The following is a 24,027-nucleotide window of genomic DNA, read 5'->3' on the forward strand; positions in this document are numbered from 1 at the left end:
TCTTCTAAATCTATCCCAGATTTATTTTAAGGGCTTGATCCTGCTCCTTTTTAAGCCAGTGAGAAGTATAACTCTTATTAATTTAAATGGAAACAGGGATTGGGCCCTGATTTAGCAAATGCTATGATTTGCTCCATCTGGGAATAAAGGTAATTTCACAAGTTCAGCATAAGAGTCTATAGTTTCAGGAGATGGCTAAAGTCACCCCTTTTTGTTGAATATTGGTGTCATCTTTGAATATCTCCAGACAAGAGGATTTGTCATGTGTTCTAATAGGTTTTTAGTTTGAGATCTGTCTTCAGTACAAATATACTAAAAACTACTGATTTGATTCTGATCTAGGAGAATTACTAAACCATGCTTAGTAAAATATCATCTTCCAAACAAATTTTAGCTTGGGATTTAACTTGTCCAAGAACTTTAAAGAGAATTTGTCTAAAGGCAAAATGTTAAAAGCTGGCTTTGAGCAGACATATGGAAGTACAGTTGCACGTAATTGTTGAATTTTTAATAGCGTGGTTCAATTTAATGTTTACAAAATATTTTTAGATGCAGAGCTTCAGTCACATCTTAGAAATTAGTAAGTGCCATACACACTGAAGGTAAAACGTAATCTGTTCTGATCCAAAACAGCAATAAGTGAAAGGAAATGGCTGCCATTCAAAAGTGAACATTTGCCAACTGTTACAACATTTGTTATCCGACATACTGCATCATTTCCTAAATTTACAATAGAAAATAACTGCAGAATGTCAGAGATCACTGTGAGAGAGACAGCAATTAAATTTTAATTGCTTAACAACATTTAATGGCAACACTATAATGAGCTGGTGTTCTGAATCCAGTTCCTTTTGGAAATTCATCACACAAGCCATGGAATCGGTGTTGGCAGTCCCAGCAATTAGGCCAAAGACTGAGTGAATATTAAGAATGAATTACCTTTTCCTCCCCAACCATGATGTAAATGTGTCACATAAACAGGATAGAAGGGAGGACTAGAGTCTATTCAGTTTCTACTTGTACTTATATCTGTTCTGTGGATAAATAAAATACTTCAGACTCCAGGGCTGTGAGACTGCATCTTTTACAAGTACAAAATTCACTAAAAAGAAATCTGTTAAAGTAATTATTCCCAGCTACAAACAAATAAAGAATTAAGATATAGGTGCTCAGAATCCATAATATGATCCCACCTTGACAGATAGATTTGTGGTTTGATATCACAAAATAGCTATCTAATATCTAAATATTAGACAGATATCTGTTAGTATAAAGACTACGTATTGGCCAATTTTAGAAGAGAAGATGTACACATACAAAGCCTTGACATTTTACTGCTCTTGATTACACTCCTAACAAAGACCATCCTTATTTAGGGATTCAGTTTATCCAATCTAACTGCAATTATTTATCTCAAAAATACTGACTCGTGAAGGTAAGGTTATGGAAAGTACCATGCAAAAGAAATCAATCTCATTTCCATTTCTTTGTTTATTATCTGCTATTTCTGAGATCATTGACTCGAATTTGTAACCTAACTGTTCAAGAAATAACGCCTGTAATTCCCAGAGCACACCTAATGGATACTGCAGTATGGAGTGCAGCATTGATCCATACTGATCAATGACTCAACACTGCAACATAACCATGGGCGATATGTTGAGTATTCATTTGTTGATCATGCCAAATCAATATTACATTCTAAGCAACAACCAGTTCTGCTCAGTGTTCTCTTAGAAGGACCTTGTCATACAACTCTTCCCCCACACTTCAGACATGAAAGTTAAAAATACCATAGAGGACAACACATCTTTCTCCTGGAATGACATAATGTACATGTGGTTACTCTCATGCTTGCCTTACATTTACAGATATTGCATTGTTATGTTCTTTACCTATGCCACAATCCTTAATTAGCATTTAACAGGGGAAAATTATATATTCTGGACTGAATTATACATGGTGACTGTTTTCATGTCAATAGATGTGTGAATGTTCTCACTAATTTGTAACATTTATCCTAGGTTTAGCATTTTTTCATGGCAACTCTGCATCCTTTGTTACTAAAAGCCAGGTAGCTGCAAGGAATTCTGCGCGTTAAACTTGATACTGATAACTGTGTAATAGTCTAACATAAAAATAATCAGTTAAAGTTCCAGAGTGCCAATCCAAAATAATTTACCTTGGAATGACTAAAGAGGCCTCAGTAGACATCACAATCTGCTGGGAATCATATGCATCATACCAACAATTTAAATGTGAGTCTCAGGAAAGATCAACTCTTTAATTCCCTAAAGCCAGTTTAGGACAAAAAATAACCTGTTCCAATTTTCAAGGTCACAGCAGTACCTTCAATTCCTTTTACAGACTCAACTGTCTAAGGAAACTTCCAGTTCTGAAATTCTGTGGCCTCTTACCAGAACTCTGAATACTTTCAAGTTCTTGGTAGGCAAATAAAAGGTTATGCAGCTGATGATTCAACTGACCTGTCCTCTTTCAAATTCTCCTTTTCTAATTAGGCTTTGATTCTTTCATTCTCCAGTGGATGAACAATGCATTCTAGTTTAGTTATGCTTGAGTTACACAAACAGATAGGGAGATAAAGAACTAAAACTGCAAGGCATTTGAGGCTAACATAGTGAGAGCCATTTAAAATTACATCACGAACATAATAACTAGGACTGTTGATTAATCGCAGTTAACGCACACAATTAACTCAAAAATTAATTGCGATTAATTGCAGTTTTAATTGCACTGTTAATAATAGAATACCAATTTAAATTTATTAAATATTTTGGATGTTTTTCTACATTTTCATATATATTGTATTCTGTGTATATTATTTTTTATTATAAATATTTGCACTGTAAAAACGATAAAACAAAAGAAACAGCATTTTTCAATTCACCTCATACAAGTACTGTAATGCAATCTCTCTTTGTCGTGAAAGTGCAATTTACAAATCTAGATTTTTTTTGTACTTAACTGCATTCAAAAGCAAAACAATGTAAAATTTCAGAGCCTACAAGTCCACTCAGTCCTACTTCTTGTTCAGCCAATTGCTAAGAGAAACAAGTTTGTTTATAATTACAATAGATAATGCTGCCCTCTTCTTATTTACAATGTCACCAGAAATTGAGAACAGGCATTTGCATGGCACTTTTGTGGCTGGCATTGCAACATATTTACATGCCAAATATGCTAAACATTCATATGCCCCTAAACATTCACATGCTTCGGCCACCATTCCAGAGGACATGCTTCCATGCTGATGACGCTTGTTAAAAAAAAATGTTAATTAAATTTGTGACTGAACTCCTTGAGGAAGAATTGTATGTCCCCTGCTCTGTTTTACCTGCATTTTGCCATATATTTAACGTTATAGCAGTCTCGGATGATGACCCAGCACATGTTGTTCATTTTAAGATCACTTTCACTGCAGATCTGACAAAATGCAAAGAAGATACCAATGTGAGATTTCTAAAGATAGCTACAGCACTCAACCCAAGCTTTAAGAATCTGAAGTGCCTTCCAAAATCTGAGAGGGACAAGGTTTGGCGCATGCTTTCAGAAGTCTTAAAAGAGCAACACTCCGATGCAGAAACTACAGAACCGAATCACCAAAAAAGAAAATCAACCTTCTGCTGGTGGCATCTGATTATGAAAATGAACATGCATCTCTCTGCATTGCTTTGGGTTGTTATCGAGCAAAATCTGTCATCAGCATGGTCGCATATCCTCGGCAAGGGTGGTTGAAGCATGAAGGGGCATATGAATCTTTAGCACATCTGGCATGTAAATATCTTGCGACGCCGGCTACAACAGTGCCATGTGAATGCCTGTTCTCACTTTCAGGTGACACTGTAAACAAGAAGCGGGCAAATGTAAACAAACTTGTTTCTCTGAGTGATTGGCTGAACAAGTAGGACTGAGTGAACTTGGAGGCTCTAAAATTGTACATTGTTTTATTTTTTAATGCAGTTTTTTTTGTACATAATTCTACATTTGTAAATTCAACTTTCATGATAAAGAGATTGCGCTACAGTACTTGTATTAGGTGAATTGAAAAATATTTTTTTTTACAGTGCAAATATTTGTAATCAAAAATAAATATAAAGTGAGCACTGTACACTTTGTATTCTGTGTTGTAACTGAAATCAATATATTTGAAAATGTAGAAAACATCTAAAATATATAAATGGTATTCTATAATTGTTTAACAGTGTGATTAATCATGCAATTAATTGTGATTCATTTTTTAATTGCGCGATTATTCCTGATTTTTTTAAATTGCTTGATAGCCATAAGCTTAATCTGCTACAAAGGGTTATATTTTCTGTAACCTAAAGTAAACAATTAAGTTATGCAATTTAGCAATGTTGAGTGCATTACATTAGAACCAAGCTTCAAGAAGTCTGATAGAAAGAAGATTGTTGAAAGAACCGAAGTTACTGAGATCATTTGAGAAACTTGTTTCAGAATCCAGATAATGTTTCATAAGAATGGCCATACTGGATCAAGACTAATGGTCTATCTAGACGAGTATCCTGTCTTCCAACAGATACTTCACAGGGAGTGAACAGAACAGATTAATTTATCGAGTGATCCATCCCTTGTCATCCAGTCCCAGTTTCTGGCAGTCAGCGGCTTAGGGACACCCTGAGCACGGGATTGTATCCCTGACCATCTTGGCTAATAGCCATTGATGGACCTATTCTCCATGAACTTCTCATTCTTTTTTGAACCCAGTTATACTTTTGGCCTTCACAATCAACATACCCTGCCAATGAGTTCCATGGGTTGACTGTGCATTCTATGAATGAGTATTTCCTTATGCTTGTTGTAAACCTGCTGCCTATTAATTTCCTTGGTTAACCCCTGGTTCATGTGTTATGGGAAGGGGTAAATAATACTTCCTTATTCACTTTCAACATTCATGATTTTACAGACTTCTATCAGACCCCGCCTTGATCATCTCTTTTCCAAGCTGAACAGTCACAGTCTTTTTAATCTCTTCTCATATGGAAGCTGTTCCACACCCTTTAATCATTTTTATTGCCTTTCTCTGAACTTTTTCCAATTCAAATATATCTTATTTGATATGAGGTGGCCAGAACTGTATGCAGTATTCAAGGTGTTACCATACCATGGATTTATATAGTGCATTATGATATATTCCTTTCCTAATGGTTCCTAACATTCTGTTATCTTTTTTTTAGTGCTGTTGCTTATTGAGCAGATGTTTTCAGAGAACTATCCATGATGATTCCCAGATCTTTCTTGAGTGGTAACAGCTAATTTATACCCATCATTTTAGATGCATAGATGGGATTATTTTTTCCAATGTGCATTACTTTTCATTTATCAATATTGAATTCCATCTGCCATTTTGTTGCTGAGTCACCCAGTTTAGTAAGATCTCTTTGTAACTCTTTACTTTGGACTTAACTATCTTGAGTAATTTTGTATCATCTGCAAATTTTTCCACCTCACTGTTTACTCATTTTTCCAGATCATTTATGACTATGTTGACCAGCATTGGTCCAAGTACAGATCCTTGGGGGACCTCTCTCCACTGTGAAAACTGAGAATTTATTACGCCGCCTTGTTTCCTATCTTTTAACTAGTTACAGATCCATAAGAAGACCTTCCCTCTTATGTCATGACTGCCTACTTTGCTTAAGAACCCTTTGTAAAGGACCTTGTCCAAGACTTTCTAAAAGTCCAAGAATGGTATATCCACTGGATCACCCTTGTCCACACAATTTTTACCCCCTTGAAGAAATCTAATTGACTGATGAGGCATGATTTCCCTTCACAAAAGCCATGTTGACTCTTCCCCCAACATATTCTGTTAATTTATGTATCTGATAATTGTGTTCTTCACTATAGCTTTCAACCAATTTGTGTGGTTCTGAAGTTAGGCCTAGTGGCCTGTAATTGCCTCTAGGATAGCCTCTAGAGCCTTTTTTTAAAAATCAGCATCAAATTAGCTATCTACCAGTCATCTGGTATAAAGTCTCATTCAAACGATAGATTACATACCACAGTTAGTAGTTCTGCAATTTCATATTTGAGTTCTTTGAGATCTCTTGGGTGAATCCCATCTGGTCCTGGTGACTTATTACTGTTTAATTTATCAATTTGTTCAAAAGGCAATATGTCGTATACAGCCATGATCACCTGAAAATGCATTTACTGTATATTATACATTCATATGTTCTGTTTTGTTCTGTGAACATAGCAAGATTCTAGAATGAGGGTCTATAGATTTTGTCATTTTGTTTTCTGAAATGTAATTAAGTCAGGTGCATTTCTATATCCTCAGTTTTGACCACTCTCATCTGATTGTGTGGATGTGTCCCAGTTTTAGGTCAATTTTTTTTATAGACAATCACATGAATGTTTACAAATTGTTTTTAAAAACAGGAAAGTGTAATATTGTTGATTACACAGACACTGAGCATCAGCTTTTCCTTCTATATGTATGTCTGTATATGTCATTATCTAGGATAGTCAATTTACTGGCACATTTTAAGGTTTACTGAATAAAAAAAATCATATGTTTCAGTAAATTCCAGTGACTTACATCATGCAGAAACAGAACATCTTACGTAACACATGTGCAATAAAAGCAAACAGATGTTTGCAGTCTAAGCGCTGAACTAATGGAGGAGGAATGGCATTGTATCAAAGGCAAAACACAACATATTCAGAATTGCCCACTAGAGTTTTAAGTGCAGCTGCCTAATTTTGAATAAACAACCAATAAGATATTCCCAAACCTCTTTGTGGCATATTTCCATTCTTAAGGTAAGAATTTATAATTAATCGCTAATACTTAAAGTCCTCAGATAAAATAGGTTTGAATTTCAAACAGACTAAGAAATTAGAGACAGACTAAGATAAAAATGTACAGTAAAAATAATGACTTATGTTACAGAATTCACATATTAGGAGAACAATCAGTTTTTAATACATAGGAATATGATACAAGTACAAAAAAATATACCCCTCAGGGATCCTGACATGGGGTTTCAAATGGAACCTCCAAGTTTAGGCAGTTACCACACAGAACTGCAGGAAACCCAGCAGCGCTGAGAACACACATCAGTGGAAGCTCATTGGGCACAAGTCAAGACCCTTTGAATATGATGCTGCATATATCTATTGTATTACAAAACAAGACTGTTCTCAACCTGTAGGAATGACTGGAACTTTGCACTACAGTATCCCCAAATTTCTTGTTTCATTATTCCTGAAAGTAACCTCAGCTGGTTTTAAATGAAGCTGAAATTATACAAACACTTCCTGCAAATAAAATTAATCACATCTAATAAGAGAAACTGCCCACTTCCATTAGGCCTTCACCCTAATTCTTTATATTAAGGGCCACCACAATTACTACCAATGGGTGTGAGTCCAGGAATAAGAATAGTGCAAAACCTAAAACCACTGAAAATGTTTCATTCTATAAGGTGAAAATGCTGAGTTTTGTATTAAGAAGTCCTACTGGCTAAAACTGATTTCAAAAGTAATCTGTTCCCCTAGTCCTGATATACTGTACAAAGAGCATAAAAGTCTGAGGACAAAGATCTTGATTTTGTTGATTGAGGCCACAATTTAGCAAAATGTTTAAGAACATGCTTGTGCTTAAGTCCCATTGACGTCAGTATTGATGACAGAGATGTTTCCTGGAAATATAGCTCTTTTGTCTTTCAGTGTTTCGCTGAACCAGGAATTTATCATGAAAATGACCAACCCCCTATAAAATACTGTATTACAAACAAACCTCTGCATCAACAACACAGCCTTGTCTCTCAATCACTGGGCACAGCACCAAAAATTAGATTTAGTGTTGACTAATTTAGCAAAAAATAAAACACAACAGGAAATACTGTTCTAAAAGAAACCAGGCAGATGCAGCCTGTTAAGGGCCACAGCACCTATAAATCTAGTTGCCTGAAATGGGAGTTGTGGGTGCTCAGCATCTTTCAGGATCAGGCCCAAAGTTGTAAGCATTCCAAAACTAAAATTCTGACATGTACTACTGAAATATAGCCTGGAATAAATACAGAAACAAATAAATCAATAGCACAAGCCTACCTAAAGCAGACTATTTGACAGATAACACAAGACAGACGCGCTGAGCTAATTTACTATCCATAGTCCATTGGCAGAGACATTCCTAGCCTTCATTTTCAGCCTAGTGGTTTTCTGAACTTTCCAAGACAGACAAATAGCACAGAATGGCTAATAGAATGATGTGTCACATCTTATATGATACAGGCTCTGTGTTTGTGCCTGCAAGGACCATTGGTTTTTAACCTTCTTAAATTTAAGTACTGATTTTTTTTGACCTGATCAAGCATGTTAAAGTTGTGATCAATAAATATAAAATTTGAGCAGACTTCATGGAAGTACTTTAAACCGAGATTAATTTTTTAATCCTCTAAGCAGAATTGACCAATGATTTATTATCATCTGATAATTTTATGTCTCTTGATCAGGGAAGAGAAAGGCTGTTCCCCAGCTTGAGATTGTCCTTCATTTGCATGACTCTTAAAACACATGCACTCAGAGCAGCTGGCACTGTAAAAGCAACATAAGGCCTCCAAGAGGGAACACAATGTTTCAATCTTAGGTTGCAGCGCTGTGTGTTCTTCATAACTACATTTATGAATGCAGAGGTTCCACACAGCCACGTGGGGCTTTAGGATTTTAGAACAACAGTTGCTCTATGAAATATACAGATTTTGAGTTGCATTTTAAATTTCCTAAATAGAGCAGCAAGGACAGCAGAAGTAAAAAACCAAAACAGATGCCCTTTCAGAAAATATAATCTATATATTTAATCTTGAGGCAGCTGCTGTCTTCTCTTCAGCTAAACTAATATGCCCTGCCTACACTTCTTCATTACCATTAATCCTAACAATGACTCAATGCAGGATCTGCAGAAGGTTCTTATAAATGTTGTCCCACTTGACCCCACCCTTTTGACACCTGTCTCTCTTCAAGCTATTCCTAGAGATATTGCTTGCAGCTCGGCAACTGCTGACGGTTCTTTTCAATTAGGCATATGCTTCAGGGGAAAAAAGGAATTTACTTAGGTCACTTAAGGGCAATGAAATCACACATGCCATATAAAATGCTTACATTAGAAAACGATAACGTAATAGAATGGTAAAACCTTTAACAAAACCCTACAGGGAGCACACAATTAGCACAGCATGCTCATCTATTATTGCTGGCTCTCTAGTTACATTCTGAAAGTCTTGAGTTTTCTTATTGAAAAAGTATTAAGATATCAAAATGGAAATGTGATGTGCACAGCCTCTACTTGCTAATGCATAGGAGCTCTCAATCCCAATTACATGAAAAATTTAAAAAGTAAAAATAAATAAACAAAGCAGTGGCCATGAAAAACCTGTTTAATCAAGAAATAGACAGGGTGTCTATTGTTGCAAGGTGAACAGTCAACTCTAGTTTATTTACCTTGGAAACTTTAAAAAATATCCTTAAATACTATAGTTCATGGATTAAAGAAGGAGAAATATTAGTTTCCATATTCAACTTTTCTTTTACAATAAAAGTGTCATGATAACTACATCCAACAGCCTCAGCTCTAAAGTTAACACTTGATTTGCTAAAACCACAAATGGATAAGAACACTCCTGAATTTAATGCTTCAGCAATGTTTCACTCAGAACCAAGCAAAATCGTTTTTGTCTAAGTAATCAAAGCCTTTGTCAGAGAGTAATAACTTCACAGCTCTGAAATGTGAACAAAAATTTCAAACTCAGTCCTCTCTGTTAAAACTCGGACTGTCAAATCAGAGTTCTGTTTCACTTCAGTCCTCATGTTTAGACAACTAAAGATGGTGCTATAAGTACATACATACACACAGAAGGCCTGTTGGGGCACAACACCTTTGCTTAGATTCAATATGTGCATCTGTAAATCTGACATTTCTTTAGACTGAACATCATCAGTGTACTTCATTATTTTCCTTGGAGTTAAACAATTAAAATTGACACAGATCCAAAGACCCTGTAGAAGTTAATTACATTATTTAACCTGGAATTAACCTTGAAAACAAATTTATAGCTTTTTCTCCACCAACCATTTAAAGTGGAAACTTTTCCTCAGTATTTCAAGGAGTATTAAAATGGAAGTGTTCTACTATGTGGGCAAAACTCATTTTAAAAAAAATACATATTTACTGATGAAAAGTATCAAGAAGAAAGGCTATATAATTTATTCATCTCAAGGTAATTGCTTCCCAAAAGACCCTCACCCATTACTGCCAGCTGCTCCACATATAAAATGGCAGAAATATTGTCTCATGACCCAAATGCCATAAATATCGTGGGTTTGTGGGATTGATTCCTCCCCCGCCCCCATTTTGTGGGTTCATGGACCAAAAAAATTGCTGGAACCAGTTTAACCAAATATAAAAGTAGAGTTCCTTACATACAGCTCATTGGCAGTGAAAGCACTATTTAACCACATTGTACAGGGCGGTGTTCCCAGTTTCCAAGATTACTTTACTTGCATATCATCCAGAGAGAATGTTTCTGTCTATCGATGTGTGAAGAAATATGCCCATTTTACAGATAAGGGGCTCAGGCAGAGTAGATTAAGAGGGAAGAGTGATCTAGTGCAGGGGTTCTCAACCTTGTTTGAACCACATCCCACATCTCTGGCTTTTTTGTGTGGGGAAGGGGAGGTATTTTTTTGTTTTTAAACTTGGAGGCCCCATGTCACTTGCTCAAATTTATACCGGTTGCTCCTCTGCTCCTCTGTTGTGACTGAGGGATGGTCGGGCCAAATTTGAATGGTGTTGTGATGTGCTTTGCACCCCTATAAAATTTGACAGGCACCTCCTTCCCCCCCTCACAATTGAGAAACTCTGATCTTGTGGATAGGGCATTGGATTGAGATGCAGGAGACTTGAGTTCATTTCCCAGCTCATCCTCAGATATTTCTTGTGACTTTAGGTAAATCACTTAATCTAGGAACTGTTTGATCTGCATCTATATAACAGCATCTAGTACAATGGGATCCTGGTCTGGCTGAGGCTCTAGGTGCTACAATAATATAAATAAGTAAATACCCTGTGCCTCAGTTCTCAACAGTAAAATGGCAGTAAAACATCCCAACCTCCCAGGGTGTTGTAAAGGTAAATTCTGTTAATGATTATGAGGTATTCAGATCAGTACCATTAAGTATCTAGACAGAACAGAATCCAATGGATTAAGAGTGTGTATTTATCTTGGCATTTGTTTCTCCTGTTCTTAAAGCTTCTATTTTATTTACAAATATCCCTGATAAAATCTCTTATCTTGTACCCTACCTGAGGCATAATAATATAGAGTTTCTTCAGGTACCATAAACTGAAGCCAGCAAAGATGGGGTGGGAGGTGAGGTGAGTGAAGTTCAGAAGCCACAGTCTTTGCTCCTGTTCCTCCATTCCCAGACTCCCTATTGCTGCCGAGTTCCATCGAAACCAATGATATTTCAGGAGGATAACATGGTATGTTCAGATGTTGGCCCATGTCTAAGAACTCACTATCTACTTTCCTTGCAGATGATCCTGTAAAAATACTATACTGAAGATACAGCATTGCTGTTTTATGTATGTAACTCCCATTAATATATCACTTTGAAGGTCAGGAGTTTAGAAATATCCTGTATATTTATGAATGAAAAACTAAATTAGCATAAGTGAATTTTAACATTGCCAATTCCTTATCACGAATGAATGTTTTAGCCAGGAAATATTACATTACAGGAGCTTGCAATATAACTGCTTACTGTTAGGCATACATTATTAAATCTTGCAACATTTTGAAATTACCCTGATTGTTTCTAGTGTGATCAACTTCTTAAAAATCTTCTAAATTTTTAGAAATATTAATGTAATTTTGTTTGCTATTTTGGCTCCCAGGAAAGATATAGACATACCAATTAAATTCTTAACGCAGATTTGTTGTGACGAGATTATCAGTCAAAGCTTAGTGCAATGCAATCATATGACAGTGAACCATCAGAATGAGAGAAATGAAATCACCCTAAAAACAAAGTCTGCACCTGTTTCTGTCAAGTTTTCTGTACACGGTATTCTTCTGTGGAAGGTACCTCTCAGAGGGATCAGTTAAACCAAACTTTCATTTGTAATTTTTGTATCATCAGTGCAATAGAATTTAAAGGAAGTTCTACAACTAGCTGCATTTTAACATTGACTGTCCTGAAGTACTGTACAACAATATACAATTAGAAGTCTATTGAAACATATTGTTTCAGATTTCTACTTTTAATGTCATTCTTACTGAGATATTCTTCAAAGAACTCTTTTGCTCTCTGGATTCAAATCAGTCTATTGTAAAGGTTATCAGAATCTGTAAATGTTCCCTAAGCAATCCACATTTTTGTTTTGTACCTTGACAACTTTTCTTTTAGGAGAACAAGTTTTGTTTACAAGTTTAGCAAGACCAAACCAGGCTTATTTGTAAGTAACTTGTGCTTATTATTATTGCAGGTATCCCCCTATTCCATGTACAGCGAGCAAGAACATTTCAGCTGTGCTGACTAAGCTCCAGTCATACCAATCAAAATGAAGTATACTAGAAACTACGGAATGAAGAGATATTTCACTTTTTAAAAAAATGCACTAAACCTTAAAAATAAGGGGTTTTAGTGTGTGCATATTAGAAATTTTGCATTCTGCAGTTTGCAGAGATTCAGACAGTTAATCAAAGCATCCTAGCTTTATTTCCACAGTTTCAGCATGCATCTGTGTTCCATCAAAGATAAGAAACTTTGATAATCTCTTTGGTAAAGAAAGGTGTATCCAAATTAGGAACACATGGAAAGTCAGATAAACTAAAATAATTACCCCACACAGATGTTACTGTGCACAAGAGGCATAAATTGTCTAGAAGTATTTCTAAAATGTGCAAGCCGTTTTAGGACTGAACGAGATACAAGAACAAGACTTAATAGTAGCACTCTGATTTCCTCCTCATTCTAACAAGGCCACTTCTAAAATGAAAGTGACTTACCTGCTTCTCCATTTTTATACTGTCAGTTATTGTTCTTTTCCTGAAATTCTGTTTGTTTGTTTTTTTAAGTTGATAGTTCCTCCAAGTAGGGTGCTTTGTTGCCTGGCTTGTGCTGTTTTTCTCAAGATCAGCTGGACTGTAGTCAGTTTGATTCAGGAAGCTGTGCTCTGTCCAGCCTACTGATCACTCCCACTCTCCAGGGTGTGTGCTTACTTGTCTCTCTCAGTCAGACTAAAAACCAGCCAAGCTCATTTCAGTATAACATGTTTCCTTATATAGGTGAACAAGCATTGCATACCGGGTGTAAGAAGCTAATTGGAAATAGGTTTAAGTTAGTTAACTCCACAAATACCAGACGGTTTGAATGCATGTAGTTTGCTAGCAAGCATTGTAAAGACACTGCAAAAGGAATATGATACCAGTTTAATTTAGAGCATGGTTTACCATCTATTCAAATATTCATTTGATTAAAACTAAGATATTATGCATTATTACAGTACAGAAACAGAGTTTTTACAACAGTGGCACTACACCCTCATCATCCAATACTTTAATATTGATGAGAGAAACAAAGCACAAAAGATGACACTGGTACATGTATCTGTGTATAAACACAGAGATCTGAGAGTTTTTAAAAATTAGCAGTGCTCAGAATGTTTAATACAAGATTACAGTAAACTGAATTTTATGTGCAAGAAGTAAAGGCTACAAATTATTAAAACAATAAAATAGAACAGAAAAGACTGGGATAAAAAAAGCTTGTTGTGTCCCTTCTCCAATTCCTTTGTTTGTATTTTGGGTATTTTTTAGCATTTAAGCTCTTTGGGACAGGGATCTCTTTTTTTATATCTATCATACTGCCACAATCATACCTTGGGATGCTTTACAGAAATAGCTAGACACACAAGGTGTCCCCTTAGGGCACACGTGCTTCTAAAGGAATGGATAGTTATGTGAGGAATTGTGGAACTAATACATCTGAATTTTTCATGTTTCTTTAACTCCCCTCAACTGCATTCTGCCTACTAATCCATTTCTTCATGGACTGCTTCTAACATTTCAAAACCAGAGCTGCTTCAACAGTCAGGTAATTCATTAAAAATACCACAAGTTAAACACATTCTCAGCTGACTCCAGTCAGATCAAGACTCATCTCTTTGCCAAAGCCTTCCCTTCACAATAGAGAGCATTGCCAGCATAATATGGGGGATATCAAAAGATGAGAGAAAGTAGAAAGAAGCAAAAAGCGAAAAAGAAAAAAGTGGATAAAAACTGGAAAAGGGGAGATATAGTGGGGAGGAGATACTGAATATTAAGTACAGATATATACAGCCCTAAGAGGAAAAAAACAACTTTTCATTCTTTCATGCCAAACATATACAGCCACATGGCTCATGACAGGCAATATTCAGTCCTGAACCAGCAACAGGTATAACGTCTGGTAACAGGTGAGTTATTAGGGTTAGAAACATCAGAATACCATCAGAAAGGTAAGGTTCCTCTCTTTCCAAGACAGCAAGACTTTTTGTTTAGCTCCAAGAACCCATGATATATGGGATTTTAAGAGCCATAGATTATTATGTACTGTTTAGAAAAGCTATGTTTGGTAATTTTGAATTGTTTCAATACTTCATTAGCTAGAATATTCCTCTTCTTCTGCCTCATAAGCATTTGGCCTCATGATACTGAAGAAGTCTGGCTTTACAGGTAGAGAAATATGAAGAATGATTCCAATAAAAATTGTAAAACACTCCATACATACATTTAAAATAGTCTACCTGTAAAATATGTAGCATATACCAAATACCTGACCATGGGATGTGGTATAATGGTCTTCATGGGATTCATTTAGGATCATTTAAATAATTCACTTGTGGCTTCACTACTTGTGGGTAAGTTGGCCATGCCAAACTCATACTATTATGATAAAAACTATTTGTACTGCACCACACCATGTATTTTCTCCCTGTAAGTAAAACATCTGACAAATCCCCAATTAAAAATCAACTTTTATATTAAGCAAGTCACATTTGCACCTGTACTGAAATCAGTTGGATTCTCCAGTTGATAATAAAACAGATAATAAACGCTTGAGATGGCTGATCCTGACTAGTACCATTCTTCCAGCAAATCCATAGCCCCAGAAGCAAATCACACAACAAAAACTATTCCTTCCCACTGCTCACCTCTGTTCACACACGGGTCCTTCCACCCATACCTATTACTTCTCTCTCCGTCCCCTCCCTCCACCACAGCCCCAGAACCTATTCACCCACTGCCTCCCCCAGCTCAGCCCTCTGTTCACCTCCATCCATGAGCCAAAGACTCTAAAGATAATCAATATCTGTATTTGAATCCATCAGGATTCACTATTTATCTATAGAATCCCAAAATTATGGGTTTGTCATATCCCTAGTACGTGGCATAGTGATCACACTTTAAAAGTTTCTTCAATTTTGAAATATGCTACTGGTTTGGGAGATAGTCTCTTTACTTAAAACAGAGAGTAGCAGTGCAACTAGCAATCTCTCAAATTGTAAAAATATTTTCACTACACTTTCACTATGTACCTACACCAAAGAATTAAAATAATTCATATTATTATAATATATTACATGTAGTCAGATTGTATTTAAATGGCTGCTGTAATGTACAGTATGGCCTTTTCAAAATATAATCTTGAGCAGTTGTCTAATTTTGAGGGTTGAAAAGTCATGGTTGCTTTCATTTACTTTCCTGTCATTCATGTATGGTCTGCAAGTGATGATAGGATTATATTAATTTCACTGGAATCAACCTCATGTATTAATAAGTTGCAAGACATAACATTTGATTATGCATATGTATGTGCCTATTCCATATAAAATACTCCCATTTTGGTCCTGTAAAATATTTCTTTTTAAAATTTGGGAAATGGAAGGGTTGATATGAAAAGGATCAGGAATTAATGCAAGTAATGGCAACCGTGGGGTTTCCAGCGTACTCTGGGTAACTTTCAACACAAAGCTTACAATTTAACTACACTGTGCCATGCTCCTTTGGAGTGATGGTACCCTGTTTTCCATTCTCAGCATTCACTAGAAGCTCAGCTGAGATTATTGTATTCTCCACCTTTTATCTGGCATCTGTTTGTAATTACAATGAGCTTTGTTTACTGTGGATAAGGACAGTCTCTAAGGAGGACCTCAAAGGTCAGAGACTAATCCAGTGAACCATGCTGCCTCTTCATGACTGCCAATTGTTCTCCTAAGTAGCTGTATTCTCTACAGTGCAGGCGACTATTCATGAGAACTATTCTTGCCTCTTAAATGAGTGACTTGCTTTCATTTTCCCTTCATAACTTGTTCATAAAATGCACCCGCATTTCAGTGGTTACATAGTGATGGAATCAGTACCATGCTCAGAAACAGAAATCCAGTAAAAATTGCAATTTTCCCATGTTGCCTGGTGAATTTAGAGAGATCATAAAGGGGAAAGGCCTGGCACCAAAAAGCTAAATAACCAGTGCCCATCATTTTAATAAAAATCACAGCCTGCCTTCACTATTCAAGTAACTAGCTTAAGAATTCCTCTCACTATAAAAATCTAAAGTACGAATTCAATCTCTTGTTACTGAACTCTGTATTTGATTGACCACAAGTATCTGTATAGGCCCGGTAAGCTATCATGTTAAAATAATGTTTCTGCAACCTCCAATCTTCTCTAATCCATAACTTCCTGAAAATTTCCCTCTTTAGGTTGAAACTGTCCATGTTTGAACACCACGATAAATTGGCTACATTTATTGAAACCATTGAGTTTAAACGAGGGGAGATGTGCAACATTTGATTGCACAACACTATTATGCTACAGTTTTAGGAGTTAAGCTGCTCTTGCACTCTTGAGATCTTGACATGAAGTCAATTGCAAAACTCCCATTGAATTCACTGAGGACAGGATTTCACCCTCCCTCTTGGTCATGACATCTCTTAATCACCAGTCTATCATCAGAACAATTTCTCTGGGACTGCTCCTTTCTGACAGGCCAACAATTTAATAGTTCATGTTCTTTTTCTCCATAACATCACCCAGAACTGAAGACAGATAAATCACACTCTTTCATGAATGGCAACAATATGTATTTCCTCAAATAAAATTGACAAATTCAATCCAAATGAAATAAGATAAAAAATGTATTTAAGAAAAAAGGAGAAAACCACACATAAAACTCAAGAAATTGTCTAAATGATTCCTAAAAAAGTCTGATGCTCACTGAACTCATAGAACATTGTTTACAAAAGAAGAGTCTAAAAGGCTACCATATTACAGTCTCTATTTGACATATTACAGTCTCTGTGTCTCCTAAAGCTGCACTGTGAAGTTATACAACTCTCCCTCTCTATAGACAAGAACGTTGGGCTGGCCGAGGCCAGACAGAAAACCTCAGACTACTTTCATTCAATAACTATATGTATGTTCTTAATATTTCCATGTCATGGAAGTGATAGTTTCCAAAATAGACCATTTAACCATGCATACTTAAAATGGAGCACTCTGAATTAAGATATTATAATTCTATTAATACAGAGCAATCAAGTATGTAAAACACACACCTATGAGTATTTTGATGTGGAGTTTTTTCTCCCATTTTATCCTTTTTCCCCAACAAATGCACAAAATAAAATTAATGCAAGAAATTATATTAATGCAACATTTAAGTTACAAATAAAAAGAAGCCAGGAAGAAGTCAGGAAATGAAAAGGTTATGGGTTTCAGAAAATGCTAACTTGTTCATGTTGCACATAAAATATGCAGTATTTTAAAGTATTGGGTCAATTGTTAAGCACGTAACTGATCTGTATGGATCAGTTCACTATAATAAAAAGTGAAGGTTGTATAGTATTTTCTGATTTGGGTATTTAATTTTACAACCTTAACATATTGCTTTTAATAAGACATAGCTTATAACATTCTACCATATTTATTAACTTTTACATAGGAACAAAGGTGTCAAAATATGCTAAAGTCCTATAGATATTATTTTACCCTTGGAAAAAGATCATAGTGGTTTCTTCTTCATCTCTCACAAATTGTTTCATTAAAACCTTTGTAATACAACAGTCTTGTACCAAGTGTAAGGGCTACTGTAGGCCTCAAAAACATGTTGATACAAGACCAAAAACTCATGGGTTTTTTTCATTAAATAAATTAAAAACTCAAAGTTGTGGGATCTGATGAAGCAATTGGTATGGAAGGCAGAAGAAAACTATTTGGTACTGAGGAGCTAAAATGTATTAGTAGGAGAAGTTAATGAAATAATGATAATAATGTTATTAAGATTAGAGGGGGATTAAAATACTCTGGAAAATAAATAGTAAAAATGTATATGTTCTCAGCATGGAAAATGCCTTCTGAGACACATGAGAAGACTATTCAGAATATCTAGACCTACGAGGGTCTCATGGGAAGTACTTAGGGCTAGATTCACAAAGAAAATTAGTTGCCTAGATAATAACTGGGATTCAGAAAGCCTGAGTTTGACACCTAGGCTCCTTATACAATGAATGGGAAGAGACCAGAGCTTTAGAATGAAAGCCACAAAAGCCAGCACATGTTCGGTGGCTCCTCATCTAAACTAGCCAATGGGGGATGTCTAGCTAAAGGGAGTGTGTGCTAAGCCCCACCCTTCTCTCAGAAATAGGTGCCTCCCTCTGCTTGAGAGCCTCAGCTGCAAACCCTCTCTTGGTGTTAGGCACCTGTGCTGTTTCTGCAAGAAGCCATGGAGTGAGGAGGAACTTATAATTTTTAGCAGAGTAGTCAGAGCACTCACATAGGATGTGAGCGACCCACAGTTCAATTCCCACCCCTCTGCCAAGGGTGGGGAGGGGGATTTAAACAAGGGCTCTCCCATTTCTCAGCTGAATGCTCTAGCCATTGGGCTATTCAAATGTGGGGCTCCCTCAATCTCTCCTGCTGACACTGTTCCACTTTGAATGAATTATGAAAGAATCATTGGAGCAGGGGTGACCGGACCCTAGGTCTCCCACATGCTAGATTAGTGTTCTAATCACCAGGCTACAGCATCATTGTGATGGTTGTGCACAAGAGCTCTCTTCTAGATACATAGATTCACAGATACTAAGGTCAGAAGGGACCGTTATGATTATCTAGTCCAACCTCCTGCACAATGCAGGCCACAGAATCTCACCCACCCACTCCTGCGAAAAACCTCACCTATGTCTGAGCTATTGAAGTCCTCAAATCGTGGTTTAAAACTCTTCCCTAACCCCCTCACACTCAGAGATTCTCTTGTTATTTAATCACAGTGCAACAGCTTCAGCATAGGACCAGAGATTTTAGGCACCTACAGGGTTTGGGGGCAGCTAAGCAGCAGTTTTGTGAAAGTGGCGGTTTGGTGCCTACATCCTTTTGTAAATCCAGCTCTTACTTCTTAGACCTTAGGAATCTAGACAGCAGAACATTTCTCCAAGTCTTTATCAAAATCTGGGATCTCAACCACTAAGACAGGTTGTAATTTGAGTTTGTTTTACAGCCCTTTAGTCTTTCAAGATTTCCGTAACTAGCGAGTAATTATGACCTTCCTTCAAAGTTTTACAAATATGTTAACACCAGGGCTATTTAGAACGTTCTGCCTTTATTTGATCAGATAGGGAGCTAGCTATCTGAATGTCAAACATAGGGAGCTAGCTATCTGAATGTCAAACTAATTAAGGTGGAACAAAGATCTTTGAGCTTGGAGGATGGAGGAAATTGTCATGTATGGAACAAAACATTACAGGTCAAATTATATTTGGACCTGTGTGGGCAAACCGAGGGGTGAACACCACAGCCTAGCACAATCCTGAAGGAGGTCAGCATCAGTTGGCTGACTATACTAGAGAGCACCTCGGTGGGTGAGAGCTAATGGTCCAAAGCAGATGTGCCTGAGAATGATAATGGAAGGCCATGGTACCCTGAGCACCAGACAGCACTGGAGGGAAACTTGTTACACATTTTAACCTGCTCACCCACATCCCTCTGTGCTTCTGGAGGAAGCACTGCTCAGGCAACATGCTTCCTTCCCTTACTCACTGAACATCTCTGCCTTTTACAGACATAATTTAGCACAAGTCTAATAAAAAGGAATAATGGATAAAAGATAGCCCCAAAATAAGATTAAATTAAAAATAAAATTCAAGTATCTATACACAAAAATAAAGAGCATGGGCAATAAATCCGAGGAATGTGGTCATGTATGTGAGAAAGTAGACAGAATGATGCCTGACATACATAAAACATGATAGGATAAATTGATAGAAATGGAATTTCATTATTTATGGATAGAATCTATGGGCCAATTCAGGGTTGGGGTGAATTTATATTTAAATTATTGGTACATTTAGTGACATAGAATTGCCTTTCAGGAGGAAAAGGCAACAGTTAATCTTTATGGATTAATGTAATGCAGGAAAAGCAATGTGGATGGGTGACAATAGACTGCCACAAATCTGACTCAAAATATATAGGGGAGGGGATGAAGAGATTGTTCTAGAACACACAAATATAATGAATATATTTGCATAAAAATTGGATCTCTATGGACTTCTTGAAATATTTGGAGAATAATTTCTTGTTCCAAAAAGTAGGAAAACATACCAGGGATACTGCAATTTTAGATTCAGCCTTGATACAACAAACCGTCAGGGGAAAGACTAATGCCATATGGAAAATATATACATTTAAATATTATACTTGAGAGTGGAGAGGTAACAATTCTTGCATTCACATCACTGAAAAGGCCTAATTGAGAATAGCATGAAGCGCTTTGGGCATCTCAGTACAAACAGAAGTGATAAAGAGAGAAAGCAAAGAAGGGCAGTAACAGTAAGAAAGTTGGAAGGTACCATAGGAGGAACAAGGTGAAAAGGAGACATTGTTTAAACAAACTAGAAAGTACATATGAACTCTCTATACCTTTTTTTGGTTTTAAGGGAAACCAGGTGAAAGAGGGGGAAGACTTATTCAAAGTTCACCAAGGATACATTAAAAGAAGTAATGGTTTTCACCTAAAGAAGAACAAGTTAAGATTAGATACCAGGAAAAACTTCCTAATAAGAGCTATTAATCAATGGAACAGCCTGCCAAGAGAAGCCACAGAGACATCCTCAGAGGAAATACTTAGAGAGAGATTAGATAATACACTCAGACGAATAGCATAGCAGATAAACTTGCACTACAAGCACAGGACTGGACTTGATAACCTCTTCCAGACCTAACTTCTGAGTCTTTGCTTTATGCTACATATTAATGTATGTAGCATAAATATTTCCATCACAATATTAATTAAAGGCCAGATACTGAAACATTCACCCATTCCAGGAGTCCTTAGTCACATGAATATTCTCATTGAAATCAGTTTATCCCAAGTTGTTTCACATGATAGAAAAATCTCAGAAATGTTCAGAAAATTCTCTCTGAAAATGTCATAATTAGAAAATCCTTCTGCCCTATCTGCCAGGTCCTAATTTGAGACCAAAGTATGGGAGACATTTCAAATTAAGGTTTTAGACTCATCTATTCAACAGAGATGGGGGAAATGGCCTTCCCAGCTTTCCTTCTGCCTACACAAAAGTCATCCACTTCCCAAGGCTTGTTAGTGGATGGAAATTGTCGGGGGAGGTTGGAGGACCCTGACAAACCTCCGAAGGCTTGGGATGACGAGCCTTCTAACACTTGTGACATGTGTGAAAAAGGTCCCCCAACAAACCCCTTCAGGCTCATAGGGACATGATGTATCCATGTGGGGCCTTATTCTTGTGCACTTCCTAGCATCTGCAAAAGTGGGTCCCTCCTATAGAGGAGATCCACAGGAAGAGAAGGAGAGTCCTCCCCACAATGACCTTGATCTCTCTATTTCCAGCTCCCACAGAGTTCCAGCAAGGGACCAGTGGATCCAGACAGATACACAAGAGTAGGACTCTTTTTAGGAAGTCTGCAGACAGGGTGACAATAGCCCTTCCAAGCTCCCTGCTCTCTCCTCAAGGGTAACTTAATATTTAGCTAATGTAATGAATGACCTTGCTGGTCTCTTGTAATGAAATATATCATTAAGCCACTCAAACAGTATTAGCTCTGCCTTGTAGCAACATCCTGAGCAAATTAGATATTCAAACTATCTCATCCTTCCATAATAAGCATCATTTTAGCAATCACCACAAAAATCAAGGTATTAAGCTTAATGATGCCATGGTTGCACCAACTATGGGTTACTTTATGTTCATACGCCACCCAGAGAAAAGAAAATGCTTACTTTACAAGTTCCCAATTGAACAAATAGCACACACCAGGCAATCATTCCCCAATCCTCATTCAGGGCCTAATACTGGGAGCTGCAGTATTCAAAGGTACTTAGAACTTTGCTGCTGGGCTCTACAGTTACATACTAGCCACTTATGCAAGTGTCATTAAGCACATTAAGCTTGCCTGCATATATCAGAATCCTGGTCCAGATCATGAAATCAAAGCCCTTGCAATAAAAATATGGTTGTTAAATGGTGACAGAGCAACTCACTTAGTATTGGAGACTTACATATGAAACTAAATATAACCAAATATTCTATGTTGCCAGAACTCCTGCAGCAAAAAGAAGGTGAGAGGCTGATATCTCTACAGTGCCAGAATTAAGATAGCTTGGCTACCTTACTTGTGCATTCCATCCTTTTAAATATTTGGGTTTCTTTTTTAAATTTAGCCTTAGATTCTCTGAATTTGTGTATAGGCATGTGTGTTGTGTGAGCAGAGAGAAAACAGATCATAAGCTTGAGTAGGAAACTTGAGAATGATCTCTTACTCAGCGGTCCTTCACTTTATCAAGACCCTCATTCAACATATCCTGGTCCTCTCTAAGAATCTGAAGACCAATAACTCTATGATTTCAACTTAACTCCACAGATTTGACTATTTCTAGTACTCAATTGGCCCACCCATGATGGACAAATTGTCACATGAGGAGTTTAAAGAATTGGGCACTGATGTGATATTTTGTCATAGGATATATTATTCACAGAAGCAGATATAAATGGCAAAGTATTGACAAACATGGAAGTTTAATTAACTCCAGTGTCTAAGAAAAGTTTTCTGCTTGTAAACCGATATCTAGGTACTGGAATGTATTCATTGTCCTGGGGGCTCCATTACCTAAGCTCCAATATTTGCTCACTTAAATGTTTATTTTCCCATATTGCTTGAACATCTCTCATTATTCTCTCTTTTCCAATAACATTGGGAGTGTAACTGAAGGGAGAATTCGACATAATTGCTCAGCCTCTTATGGTAATTGCTGTGACACTTATTTTTATGAATTTGGACAAACTACCAGCTGTCTTCAAAAGCAGAACATGATTGCACTTTACTTTTAAGCAGGAATGTTTAGTTTAAAGACAGTCTTAGAATTACGCTGCTTGAAGAGGAAAATAAAAGTTTGTTTTTGTTTTTTGGGGGGGAGAGTTATAAGGTGGGGGCTGCTTTTTTACTGCCTGATAGGTACCAGGTTAATTTAAAAATATTAGCAGTCATGTAAAGTAAATCCATGAAGTAAAAGGAACTTTTATTCTCTCAGAAACAGTCCCATTCCTCTCACCATTCTATCGTAGCATATAAGCTTTCTGTATCAGGGAACTGATGGGCAGGATCCCCTGGGAGAATAACATGAGGGGAAAGGAGTCCAGGAGAGCTGGCTGTATTTTAAAGAATCCTTATTGAGGTTACAGGGACAAACCATCCCAATGCGTAGAAAGAACAGTAAATATGGCAGGCAACCAGCTTGGCTGAACCGTGAAATCCTTGCTGATCTTAAACACAAAAAAGAAGCTTACAAGAAGTGGAAGATTGGACAAATGACTAGGGAAGAGTATAAAAATATTGCTCGGGCATGCAGGAGTGAAATCAGGAAGGCCAAATCACACCTGGAGTTGCAGCTAGCAAG

At 36.8% G+C, this 24,027-nt stretch overlaps 1 protein-coding gene across 1 annotated transcript in view; it reads right to left on the bottom strand.

The window, feature by feature from the left end:
* MID1 (midline 1) overlaps positions 1-13,204 on the bottom strand; it is a 329,175-nt gene extending 315,971 nt beyond the window's left edge. The window contains exon 1 of the mRNA XM_043501596.1: positions 13,065-13,204. The gene's annotated coding sequence lies outside the window, so the exon portion shown is untranslated. The remainder of the gene's footprint in view (positions 1-13,064) is intronic.
* Between the last annotated feature and the right edge of the window lie 10,823 nt (positions 13,205-24,027).

The sequence above is a fragment of the Dermochelys coriacea genome, chromosome 1 (assembly GCF_009764565.3).
Source record: "Dermochelys coriacea isolate rDerCor1 chromosome 1, rDerCor1.pri.v4, whole genome shotgun sequence".
Classification (NCBI taxonomy): Eukaryota; Metazoa; Chordata; order Testudines; family Dermochelyidae; genus Dermochelys; species Dermochelys coriacea.